The sequence below is a fragment of the Coenobita brevimanus genome, chromosome 97, assembly GCF_032717465.1.
Source record: "Coenobita brevimanus isolate Jiangsu-jjx chromosome 97, ASM3271746v2, whole genome shotgun sequence".
Classification (NCBI taxonomy): domain Eukaryota; kingdom Metazoa; phylum Arthropoda; class Malacostraca; order Decapoda; family Coenobitidae; genus Coenobita; species Coenobita brevimanus.
In genome coordinates, this window is record NC_137050.1 from 45,282,950 (window position 1) to 45,296,812 (window position 13,863).

Consider the following 13,863-nt stretch of genomic DNA (forward strand, 5'->3'; position numbering starts at 1 on the left):
ATACTCTGTCCAATAAGTTCACACACCTGTTTGTGCCAGATTCAAAATTTTACATTTTCATTTCAATTACCAAATTGCCATTTTCTTTTCTGCTCCTTACATATTTGTCAGTATCTGGGAGATGTCTGTTAGGGAAAGGATTAAGTAAGTCTATACTTAACCTCCAAGCTCTAAAAGTCTCCCCATAGCTTCGTATCACAGTCCAAGGGTGGCAAGAATAACAAAAGTCATGGTAGTGAAGAGGTGGCGATGAAGAAAAGGACAACACTAAATAAAGTGAAGTTCATAGACTCATGTGTTTTACAGTATATACTTTTCTGATATTTAATTATTCTGTAATGTAATTTATTTTAGTTCCTTGCAGTTCCGGCCCTAATATCGATATTTCAGTAACAGATTTTGTCAGATTTTACTTCCTTTCTTATTTATATTTCTGTGGCTATCAGTGTATTGATTGACCTGATGACTATATGACATTATTTTCATGAGGTTCATGTATGAATGCATTGCACTGTAATGTACTCGTAAAGTTCCTGCATTTTCCTCTTGATTATACTCTCATACAGCAGTATTTTGGTCCTGTTGGGCGTTATATTTCTTCAAATGAGAATGACCTTTGCGTGATAAAGAGTTTGTATGGAAATTGAAAACTGTCATGTGTTTTTTGCTATTTATGACACTGTTCATGCAAAAGAGGTATGGATTAGAGGAGCCATTCATAAAACTGCATGTTCCATTACTCCATAATCGTTTCTGATCCACCATACATTGTAGATACGAAATAGGTAAGATACGCCATTAATTCCTCCCTTTCATGTTTTTTTTTTTTTTTTTTTCAGATGACCTATTACAAAATATAAGGGGAATGTGTTCAAACCCTGTCCATCCTTGGTTTTGGATATCACCTCGAGAGGACTGACAATAGCCAGCATATAAAATAAATACGATTACATCCACGCTTCCTCCTCCTGCAGCACCTACAGTAGACAATGACGCATTCCGCCATATGATACCTACTATATTAGAGTAGCAAATATGGAAGCACCGAGATGATAGCATGTGTATTCCTGGCACACGGTACCGTACTGTACTATCGAACTTACAATATTCATTGAGTAAGACATCGATGGGTGGACAATGGGTTTTTCTCGTTTAACTGGTTCGCCGTTGGATAATTGTAAGAGGAGATGTTCTTCAATACTTAACTGTAGCATTAAACACTAAGCATCTAATAAATATTTTGGCAGAAGCAGTGTTTAACCAATATCGTTAATCTATTTAATTATTTCATTCATGGGAACAAAAAAAAAAAAAGTCAAACTTTAGCCAGATCTCTTCTGCCATAATAGTTAGGAGGATAGTATTCGAATGACTGTTAATATCTCCCTTGAAGGCAATAGGCATCTTATGAGTACTTCAGTCCACAAATACCTTAATAACCAATCTCACACAACATGCATCTGTCGGCATCAACTGCCTCAGAACCGCACAACATAAGCTTCTTACAGTAACAGGCAGCAGCTCTTGATGCCACTCCCTAACCCAACTAAATACCAAAATATACGTGGAGACCAACACCAAACACTGGTTTGTCAACTATTTATCTGGCAGGGCAAGTCATCATGAACATGAAACATCCCTAATGGGGTTCCACAGGACTCCGTTCTTTCATCTACATTTTATATCTCATACTTGCATGACATTCCCACATCTCAACCGCCCACAACCATTGTCTCATATGCAGAATCGCTAGAGACGTGGCATGCAATCCCAATGGACGAGGGTTCGAATCTCAACTATGGCAGGGAACAGTTAGATTTGAATTTCGTTAAAACAGACACTCTGATCTACCAGAAGACTCACCAACATATAAAAAATACCCCAGCTAATACCAACACACTAGTCCTGTACGAAAAAGCCCAAGCATGTATTCAAATGGACTTTGGGTGTTAATGCCGAAATGGTTGCATGTAGAGGTGGGCAGTGTGTAAGAGGGCTGCTGGGGCTCAGAAAATGGGCAGTAAAGCCCCAGAGTCAGATACATAAAAAAAATTTTCAAACGCAGACTGCACACTGACACAAGGCCACCTCAATGCATTTCAGTTATGGGTCGAAGACAGCAGGCCGACGATCCCTCCAGCCAAATCCACCACCACACTTATCATAAGCAGCAATCACGGGCACTTATACACCCTTAACATCACTTTTAACAATGTACAGTTGGCCAAGATCAAAGTGCAACCAAGTATGCTGGTGTGTGGCGATATGTGGCAGCTGCTCCGTAGTAAACACTCGTATTTTTTCAATGGATCACTCAGAACCTACAACCTTTGTAAGGATGCACGTGATTGGCTGAAGCGTTAAGTATCGGAACAAATGTATCGACCCTTGTTTATTATAAAATATTAACTACGTGGCAAGAAGTAATATATACAGATAATGTTTAAGTACTAAATATGCAAGATGCAATTGCAGTTACAGTATGAATAACATTTAGGAATGAGTACCGGTTAACTTAAATGTTAGCATTCAGAATAGTGTTTCAGAGGTTAGTTTCGAATGATTTTGATTTTTGAAGCAGCGGAACCTGTCCGAGGCACATTGTCTACTGTAGTTGGTGTCGGTATCTATCGAGATGCAAAATTTCCTTACGAAATGGGCTAGTATGAGAGGTTAGACAATTACACACTCTCTGGAATTCTGCAGTGTAATATATATGTGATATAAGATCGGCCATTCCAGTTCAGTGTCACTAGCAATGAAAATTTTGTAAATTATTTATGCATGTCTTATGATATTCCCTCAGTACTATGTCATTTATAATTAATTCACTGTAGTTACAGAAAATTAAATTTAACTAAGAGAGAATAATTGCCTCCTCAGCTAAAGAAACTACCTTAACTATTCCCTCTACTATCATGATTCGTAACCGGATACGTGATGCAGTTTAAGTACTTCATTGCAATTGGTACTAACAGCAGCGAGTGTCCACGCTATGAGTCTGGTAGCCCGCTACTTGTAGAGCTCCACCGTGAGTAGTGGATCTCAACCTCGGGTAAATTACCCCCAGCGCAGTCACTGCAGTCATTCTGCATTTAAACACATTCTTCGTCATATATATGCTAGGTCCAGTGTCCACATAAAAGGATGTATTGTTTGTGTATATTATGGCCAACGATCCAAAAGTATTTAGAATGTAAAAAAACAGCTAAGGTAGGCTGCAATGTTCTAGTAAGTCACCAGGGATCAAACTCGCTACCCTAAACCCGCACCCATTCACCCTTCCTCCATTTCCCTATGTCAGTGCACTTCGCCGCATCACCGTCCATTCGACAACAGATATGACCTAACTACTTCAAATATTGTGATGTTCGTGTAGAAACTATAATCACCATCATCATCATCATCATCATCATCCGGACCCCCTTTCCCACCCAAAGGCAGGGTGAGGAGTAGCAATGTCCAGACAGCCCAAACTTGCCCAGTCCAATGGGCCACGCTTCCAGTCCCTCATCATTCAAACTCCAGGAATCCTGGCTGTATTGAATACGCAAAAACACTCACCACATTCTGTAGCTTCACATAAACGTATCCGATTGAGTCAATAGATGTTTATAGTTTATAGTTTATAATTTCTGCCACGTTTTTTAACATGGCAGAAACTATAAACATCTATTAAATGTTTGAATTTCGATATGATTCTGTGTTGTTTGCTTTAATTTCATAGGATGTCTACTATGAGGAGATTGCTCCAGTCGAATTGGAGGGGCCTAAAAACCATGTTCGGCATACCTCTTCACACCACACATTGCTCCCACGGATCCTTCCTCCCTTCTCATCTCACTATGGCGTGGAAAGGAGGGATACCTTAACAAATATACAGTATATCCTCATGCTTTTCGTTGCACCCATATGTGCTGGGCATCATTTTTTTTTTTTTTTTGTCAATCATCGCGTATTTCTATGTGGTTCAGGATATAGTAACTATTTTATGAAAAGGAGGGTAGGAATAAGTATGTAAGAAAATTGTGAAATGACGAGATAGAGACGATGGGAATTTTCGGCATTTAACCTTACGTTATGCCGACACATGTATGCTGCATACTATTATTTATATAAGACTAGCTAAACGGATATCATCAGATAGGAGTTTGTGCTTAGTAATACTGCGACCGAGAATATCTGAGAGCTATATCAAACACCAACACGTTCACCAGTAACTGTTGGACTATATTCAAATATGTGAGATGATTAACTACGGAGAACTAAAAGTACTTTAATATCAGTTCACCATCACAGTAGCTGGCATCATAGCACACAGGAGGAGTCTAGCGGTAGCAGGATGGTTTCGTGTCATGATCTAAACGGTGAAACGCAAGTATTTTACCATGCATCAAAACCGTTGAATATAGTCCAGTGATTAAAGAAAGTAATTAATTAAAATATCATATGTTGGGCTTGAATAGATGGGGAGGTCAAATTAATAGATGAGATAATAAGAGCGTGCTGCCATGAAGTCTCATTCATTTCCTCACACCATAAATCGATGTGATGAAGGATCCATACATCTCACCCACACCGTCATAGCGCGTCATGGCAGTAAATAGAGAACAACGTCAAGGTCACACACTTGCCCTGCGAGGGAGGTTAGTGGGAATGAGAGTGGCCTATCAACGTGCGATATAACAGAGGAACTTGGCATTTACCGCACCACTGTACAGTATATCGCTGGCTCAAGAGGTGGGAGGCGGAAGGCAACCTGAGAGATCACCCTAAACCAGGACGGGTGAGGAAAACCACGACTGAGGAGGATCAGCGTATAAGAGAATTTTGAAACCCATCCACTCAGCGAGACTATGGCAGCTAGAGAACAGTTACAGCTGGATGTGTCTGCGGAGACTATATGGCAGAGGATGAAGGAAATGGGCTATAGCCACTGAACACCAGCGATCAAACCCAGGTTAACGGAACATCATGGGGAATTTCGGCTCCAGTTTGCCCAGCGTTACGTGGAGGATGGCTTGGACCACTGGGGGAGAGTAGTTTTCTCTGATGAGAAAACATTCAGCTCCACATCTCATGGGAAACCTCACTGCTGGAGGAGAGACAATACGAAGTAATTAGAGAGAGAGAGAGAGAGAGAGGTTTTGATATAGATATAGATAGATAGATAGATATAGATAGATTTTACAAGTGTGAACATACGAAATAAAAACCAAAACATATCTCTATACATTATATAACATGTCTTCTAGGTATGAGGAGAACATCTACCAGATAGCTCGCTGCGGTCTTGTGACTTGCACCGTGTGGGGATGGATTTTCCTGTATAGGGTTGGTGAGATCACACGGATAGAGGGTAGGTTCACTTCAGATAAGTATCTGGAGATACTTGAGTAAGTGATGATGCCCTCTGTCCGCTCCTACGCCCTACCATATCCAGAGACCATTATCTTCATACAGGATAACATCCTTATTCACACAACTAGGGTAGTGAAACGGTATTTAAGGATCAGTGCCACGTTGATCTACCCTGGCCTAGCAACAGCCCTGACATGAACCCCATAGAAGTGTGAGCTAACATTGTGAATATATGGTAGCCAGCGCAGGAAAGAACGCCAGAGCAACTCATGCAATACATGACATCAGAGTGGCAAGTCTTGAGAAGGAAACCGACTCTCATTCACAAGCACGTGGCTTCCGTCCCAGACCGCCTCCACAGTGTAGTCGTGAAGACTGCTGGTTGGACAAAGTACTGAATTGTCCAGTAATATTGTTTCTTGCAACACTCACTTGTCATGCTTTTTATGGTGCACATTTAATAACTCTCATGCAGGTTGATATGTCTGTTTCTTTTCTAATGTTCATCATCATCATCATCATCATCCGGACCTCCTTTCCCACCCAAGGGCAGGGTGAGGAGTAGCAATGTCCAGACAGCCCAAAATTGCCCAATCCAATGGGGCACGCTTCCATTCACTCATCATTCAAGCCCCCGGAATCCTGGCTCTATCGGATACACCAAAAACATTCACCACGTTCTGTAGCTTCACATATCGTATCCGACAGAGTCAATCCAGACTCTGCCACGTTAAAAACGGGTGCCAAAAATCCCTGATCATGCATATTTCCTCACAAAATTCATCCAGCCAGCTCGATCTCCTGTCAGTTCCCTAGCCTCACCGACTTCCAAACCTCTCTTCCTCACACATTCATCCACCATATCTCTCTACCTTCTCCTTGGCCTACCTCGCTTCCTCCCTCCTTCAAATTCGCTCAGATATACCTTCTTCACCACTCTATTGTTATCCATTCTCTCCACATGACCATACCATCTCAGTACACTCTCTTCAATTCTGGTGTCCACCGACTTCCTCACTCCGCATCTTTCACGAATCACATTATTTCGTATCCTATCCGCCCTCTGTACTCCACATGCATTCCTTAGCAGTCCCATCTCCACTGCTCTTACTCTTGACTTTTTATTTTCATGCCACATCATAGTCTCACATCCATATGGTAAAGTTGGCACTAACACTCCTTCATGTAAGCCTCGTGCAACCGCAACACTCAAGCCTCTGTTTCTTATCAAGGCCTTCATTGCACCAGCTACTTTTCTTCCTTGTGTCACTCTACTTTCAACTTCTTTTCACATTTTCCTCTCTTTTCTATCACTGCACCCAGGTGTTTGAACTATCTCACCAATTCCAGTCTCTCTCCATTCACTGTTACATTGCACTGGGTGTCACCTTCTCTCTCAATAACCATCACTTTACTCTTTTCTACATTTACTCTCAAGGAACGACGCTTACAGACATCAGCAAAACTCTGCACTAGCCTACCATGTTCTTGTCCGGTACTTGCAAGCAGTACTGCATCATCAGCATACAACAAATTTGAGATATTCCATCCATCACCATTCATTACCAATGCCATCCCTCTCTCCATTACTCGTGTTTTCACTTCTCTCATCACCCCATCCATATATACATTGAACAACCATGGGGACATCATACAACCTTGTTGCACGCCCACACTGATTGTGAACCATTCACTTAGATGCCCATTAACCTTTACACATGCTTCACTACCATCATAAAAACTCTTGACGGCACCTAACAGCTTACCTTGTACACCGTACATGCGCAAAACTTTCCACAATCCTTCTCTGTCCACTTTGTCATATGCTTTTTCCAGATCCATGAATGCCGTAAACACCTTATGGTCTTTTTCACACGCCTTCTTTACTATCTGTCTCACTGCAAATATTTGGTCCACACATCCTCTGCCACTCCTAAAGCCACCCTGTTCATCACTCACTAGGACTTCTGATATTTCTCTTACTTTCTCTATAATAATTCTTCCATATACCTTCCCTACCACACTCAGGATGCTTATGCCACGATAATTCTTACACTCACTTCGTTCACCTTTATTTTTGTACAGGGGTACAATCACAGCCTTTTTCCACTCTGCAGGCACAGTGTCACTCATCCATGCCTTCTTACATATCTCAAACAAGCACTTCATTCCATTCTTTCCACTACATTTAAGCATCTCTGCATACACCTCATCAACTCCAGCTGCTTTCCCATTTTTCAGCCGCTTCACAGCACTCTTCACCTGTGCGTGTGTCATGTCTCCCGGCACTGCATTCCTTCTCTGCACACCCCCAAAACCAATCATGTTTACAGCTGCTCTGCTATCTCTATCCCGATTCATCAGGCTTTCAAAATATTCTTTCCATCTGGTCCTTACTTCATCCCCATGGGTTAATAATCTACCACCTGCATCCTTCACACCATCCCATTTCTTACCGCTTTCACTTCTACATTTCCGTACCTCTTTCCAGAATAACTTTCTATTTTCAGAGTAGTTCGCATTCATTTTTCTTCCTAGATCCTCATTTACCTCCTTTTTTTTCCTCTTCACTAGTCTCTTTACGTGCTTCTTGCTCTCAACATATTCAGTTCTTATTTCAACTGAACCCCTATCCTGTAACCACTTTAACCACTTAATTCTTCCTCTTTTCCTCCACCGCTTTCTTTACCTCCTCATCCCATCATGCCGTACCTTTCTTCTTTGTTGTTACTCTTGCCATACCACATACCGCTTTAGCATTCCTTTGTTAGTAAGTAAGCATTAAATGTATTTATTTACAGTCGGATAATATGTAGGGGATGGAAACATAAAACTTGTGCATTAAAGGCATGAACAGAAGGTGTATATATAGTAATAAATGTAATGCAGTGCTTGATTTTTGAGCACATGGCTACACTGTGAATTACGAGAACGTGTTAGACCCCCGATATACACTTTCCTGTAATTAAAATCTTAGAATATCATTGACCAAAGGAAAACACAGTATTAACCTTCAATGTTCCTAAAGAACATGTAGGTATATTACTCATTGCCAACCTTCATATATCTTGTTGAACGTGTTGGTGTTTGATATAGCTCTCAGATATTTTCGGTCGCAGTATTACTAAGCATGAACTCCTATCTGATGATATCCGTTTAGCTAGCCTTATATAACTAACAGTATGCAGCATTTATTTCTCTTTAAAACGTAAGGATAGATGCCGAAAATTCCCATCGTCTCTATTTCGTCATGCCACAGTTTTCTTACGTAGTTATTCCTACCCTCCTTTTCATAAACTAGTTACTATATCCTGAACTACATATATACAAGCGATGGTTGACAAAAAAATAACACTGATGCCAGGCAGCAATACATACAGGTGCAATGACAGGCATGAGGAAATATAATTGTTAAAGGTATCCCTCCTTTCCACGCCATAGTGAGATGAGAAGGGAGGAAGGATCCATGGGAGCAATGTGTGGTGTGAAGAGGTATGCCGAACATGGTTTTTAGGCCCCTCCAATTCGACTGGAGCAATCTCCTCATAGTAGACATCCTATGAAATTAAAGCAAACAACACAGAATCATATCGAAATTCAAACATTTAATAGATGTTTATAGTTTCTGCCATGTTAAAAAACGTGACAGAAATTATAAACTATAAACTATAAACATCTATTGACTCAATCAGATACGTTTATGTGAAGCTACAGAATGTGGTGAGTGTTTTTGCGTATTCAATACAGCCAGGATTCCTGGAGTTTGAATGATGAGTGACTGGAAGCGTGGCCCATTGGACTGGGCAAGTTTGGGCTGTCTGGACATTGCTACTCCTCACCCTGCCTTTGGGTGGGAAAGGAGGTCCGGATGATGATGATGATGATGATGATGGTGATTATAGTTTCTACACGAACATCACAATATTTGAAGTAGTTAGGTCATATCTGTTGTCGAATGGACGGTGATGCGGCGAAGTGCACTGACATAGGGAAATGGAGGAAGGGTGAATGGGTGCGGGTTTAGGGTAGCGAGTTTGATCCCTGGTGACTTACTAGAACATTGCAGCCTACCTTAGCTGTTTTTTTACATTCTAAATACTTTTGGATCGTTGGCCATAATATACACAAACAATACATCCTTTTATGTGGACACTGGACCTAGCATATATATGACGAAGAATGTGTTTAAATGCAGAATGACTGCGGTGACTGCGCTGGGGGTAATTTACCCGAGGTTGAGATCCACTACTCACGGTAGAGCTCTACAAGTAGCGGGCTACCAGATTCATAGCGTGGACACTCGCTGCTGTTAGTACCAATTTGCAATGAAGTACTTAAACTGCATCACGTATTCGGCTACGAATCATGATAGTAGAGGGAATAGTTAAGGTAGTTTCTTTAGCTGAGGAGGCAATTATTCTCCCTTAGTTAATTTTAATTTTCTGTAAACACAGTGAATTAATTATAAATGACATCGTACTGAGGGAATATCATAAGACTTGCATAAATGATTCACAAAATTTTCATTGCTAGTGACATTGAACTGGAATAGCCAATCTTATATCACATATATATTACACTGCAGAATTCCAGAGAGTGTGTAATTGCCTAACCTCTGATATTAGCCCGTTTCGTAAGGAAATTTTGCATCTCGATAGATACCGACACCAACTACAGTAGACAATGTGCCTCGGACAGGTTCCGCTGCTTCAAAAGTCAAAATCATTCGAAACTAACCTCTGAAACACTATTCTGAATGCTAACATTTAAGCTAACCGGTACTCATTCCTAAATGTTATTCATACTGTAACTGCAATTGCATCTTGCTTATTTAGTACTTAAACATTATCTGTATACATTACTTCTTGCCACAGTTAATTTTTCATTCATTCATTGCCAGACGCCATGTATCCCAAACGGGGTGGCCAAGGGCTTAGAGTTAACTGTTTTACAGGGAGGGGCACTAATCCTCCACCAACCCCACTTGACACGTAGGGATGCCAACAGCATCTGGTGTTCCCAGGCGGTCACCCATCCAAGTACTAACCAGACCCAACGACAGTTAATATTTTATAATAAACAAGGGTCGATACATTTGTTCCGATACTTAACGCTTCAGCCAATCACGTTCATCCTTACAAAGGTTGTAGGTTCTGAGTGATCCATTGAAAAAATACGAGTGTTTACTACGGAGCAGCTGCCACATATCGCCACACACCAGCATATTTGGTTGCACTTTCATCTTGGCCAACTGTACCTGTGCCACACACCGACTCCCCTAAGATCCATCAAGTGACATATGACAATGGACTCACAGTCAAGGATTAAATACATTAAGAGGGGGTGCACGCAGGACTTATGCCGCAAGGCATTTTCAGGGACAGACTTCAGCCAACAAAAGGAAACACTCTTTGAACATTACAAACAATATATCAGGTCAGTGATATGCTATGTCTCTCCGGCATGGGCACGCAATCTATCTAACACCCACAACATCTTTCCGATTATACAGTACAACGATCTACACGTCACCACTGGCTGCACCAGTATCAGTCCTACAGCTTACATTTTGAAACTCAAGTCCTCCCTGTTGGAGAAAATCTTGATATGAGCTGTATTTAGTTCTACGAGGCAGCCTGTGCTGACACACACCTCTGTCATTATATGATCAAGCCACAAACACAAGTAGGCACAAAACGCAATAACCACTCAAATATATACCAGATCCTCTTCAACAACTTTTCAATTCCAACACTAGGAACGAAGAAAAGTCCTCATACTCCTTTCACGCTCAGATCAACAACATTTAGAACAGAACACTATTCTACAAACTCCTCCACCCCCTTCCAACATCTAACCATCAGAGGTATCATGAAAATTAAAAAATGGCTGTTTGAGTTCACCTAGCTAGGCTTAGATCAAGACATCATCCAGCTTTCCTCAGTTGTCAGCTTAGATCTGGGTCGGGTGCAATAACAGATGACCCGTGTCCCCCTTACAGAGTAGATCGACACAACATACAGTAACTCACATAATGAGCCCTGTACAGCACATGCCACACTGAGATGCTCACAGCATCAACGGCGAAGGGAACATAAAATTAGATCCAACAGGGACAGTTGCTTACCTGCGCTCGCGGGACTGCTTGATTGGGTAGACCGGGGTTCAGCAAGAACAGCAACAGCTTTTGAATGTGTACCAATTATTTATTGTTTCATGGCAGTGAAATTTCTACCCGCAAGAAATTTTTGATTGCACTCTTGCGAGAGGAAGAATCAAACAGTGACACCCAGAAAACTTAATTACTTCTATCCCCTCATCAGTTAAACAATAGCTACTTCTAATCTTGTGTCATTACAAGATTAGACGTTGTTGTTAAAGATGAAGTGGGGTTAACATAATACATTTAACGGTATACTTTTTAGAAGAATAATTTCCACTGCTTCGTTTAATACCTCTGATATACTGGACAGCAAATAGCCATTTTATTATAATTCGTTGCAAGAGTGCACATTTCTGTATTATGAGAGTATACGACAAAGCTCATTTGGCACAGGAATATACAAACACTGCCTTATCTAGGTTGCACAAGACCTGGGCTATTTCTGATTGATTTACATTGTGTGTGTGTGTGTGTGTGTGTGTGTGTGTGTGTGTGTGTGTGTGTGTGTGTGTGTGTGTGTGTGTGTGTGTGTGTGTGAAGAGGGTGAGGGTGGCAGCATTTTCCACTTAATTACCCTTATCTGCTACCGTTCCCTCATTCTCTTCCCTTTATCTCATCAGCTAGTAGTGATCAGATCTAGTACGCCTGGGGTATGGCAGTGTGTCTGTTTCTTTCACCCGCACCTGTACCTGTACGCCGCTGCTTCTGTATTAATTTCTAAACAGGACTTAAATATTCAGTATATATAACTTTCACACACACACTGTAAATCAATTAGTTCCTGAGCACCGTTAGATAAAACTTAACAGTTTTCATGGACGCAAATAGCGCGAAACATTTCAGTTTATTAGCATGGAGGTTAATCTGGCTAATATTACAAAAAATATACTTCACTGTTGGATTGCATCTCATCTCAACCTACAACACATACCAAGACAGTGTGTTAATGTTGCTGATTGCTGACTGGCTTGTTCACTCCACTAACTCACTCCACTACCAACACTCCTCCCTGTTACACTAACACTTCATTGTAGTGGTCTGACTACTACTACACAAAACAACAGTCACCATCACCCCCCCCCCCTTCCCACGTACGATTCATACTACTTCACGTACAGTGAAAGACAAAAGTTGTGTCCAGGTTTAGTCCGATGATTAAGTGTAACATGTGAAACATTATCAGAGCTTTACCTCAGCTACATATTCTTGGTTGGCTAGCCTGACTTTCCTCAAGCTTCATATCTGCTGTTGATGAGATGACAGTATAAACAAACCCAGGAAATTCCAAAGCCTTAATATCCATTTGCGAGAGCTACTGCGACCGAGACACGAAATGTGAACCATATTCGATCAGGCGATGACTGCTTGGACGTTACATATTACAAAAGATCAGACAGACCTAATATACCTTCGTATGGAGAGTGCAAAACAACATACGCCCAACTACTGGGAAGATGATGAAGGACATAATATACCTTTATATAGGAACAGAGAATCCCAAACAGATAGTTCAAACATTCTTTGTAAACAGAACCGTAGAAAGATGGATTAGGCGCTTTCGGGAGGATGGCACAACGGACAGCAGTCATAATTCAGGTTGCCCTTGTATTACCACACCAATACAGGACTAGGAAATAATCACAACAATGGAAGGTAGCACCTGTAAGCAGTGCTTACTCGCATTTCGTAAGAGGCGAATGGAACCTAGAATGAAGCACACGAATAGTTGTGCGTAGACTTCGGTCGTCAGGGTTATGTGTTAGAACTTCGGTTGTGGGATTCATTTCCCTACTCCTAACAAAACATTCGATTATCATTATACAGTAAGTTTATCCTCATTTGCAACAACACTGTTTAATGACAATGAAAATCACAGCTTATGATTACCAACTTAAGTTATGCAGAGTTAAAGTAATAAAGAAGTAGAACCAAAATTCGGACATAACTTTAGCTAATTGAATTGTAGTGTTCCTAACGAGGTATTAGAAAACAGAGCAGACGGAAATCTGTTCATATATAATATCCAGTATAATCAGAGGTCGGAAAAACATAACTATATGTATTTATTTCCCTTAGTTATGAAAAATATTCTCGTATCAACAGGCTTGTCACCTGGAGCAAGTGGCAGCTCATGTCATAACTACCAACCATCCGTTTGACGCAAAGCAGAACGCACCAAAACTTTAGCCTTTTAGCAAATGCTTTCGCCAAATTTCAGGACACGACTTTTGTTTTTGACTGTACACAACACACTGCATGGATTACTTCACATCCTGTGCAAGCAGCACGTCTCCCTACTGCTGTACAGCCACAAACTGTACTCCCAGTGACCAGCGCTG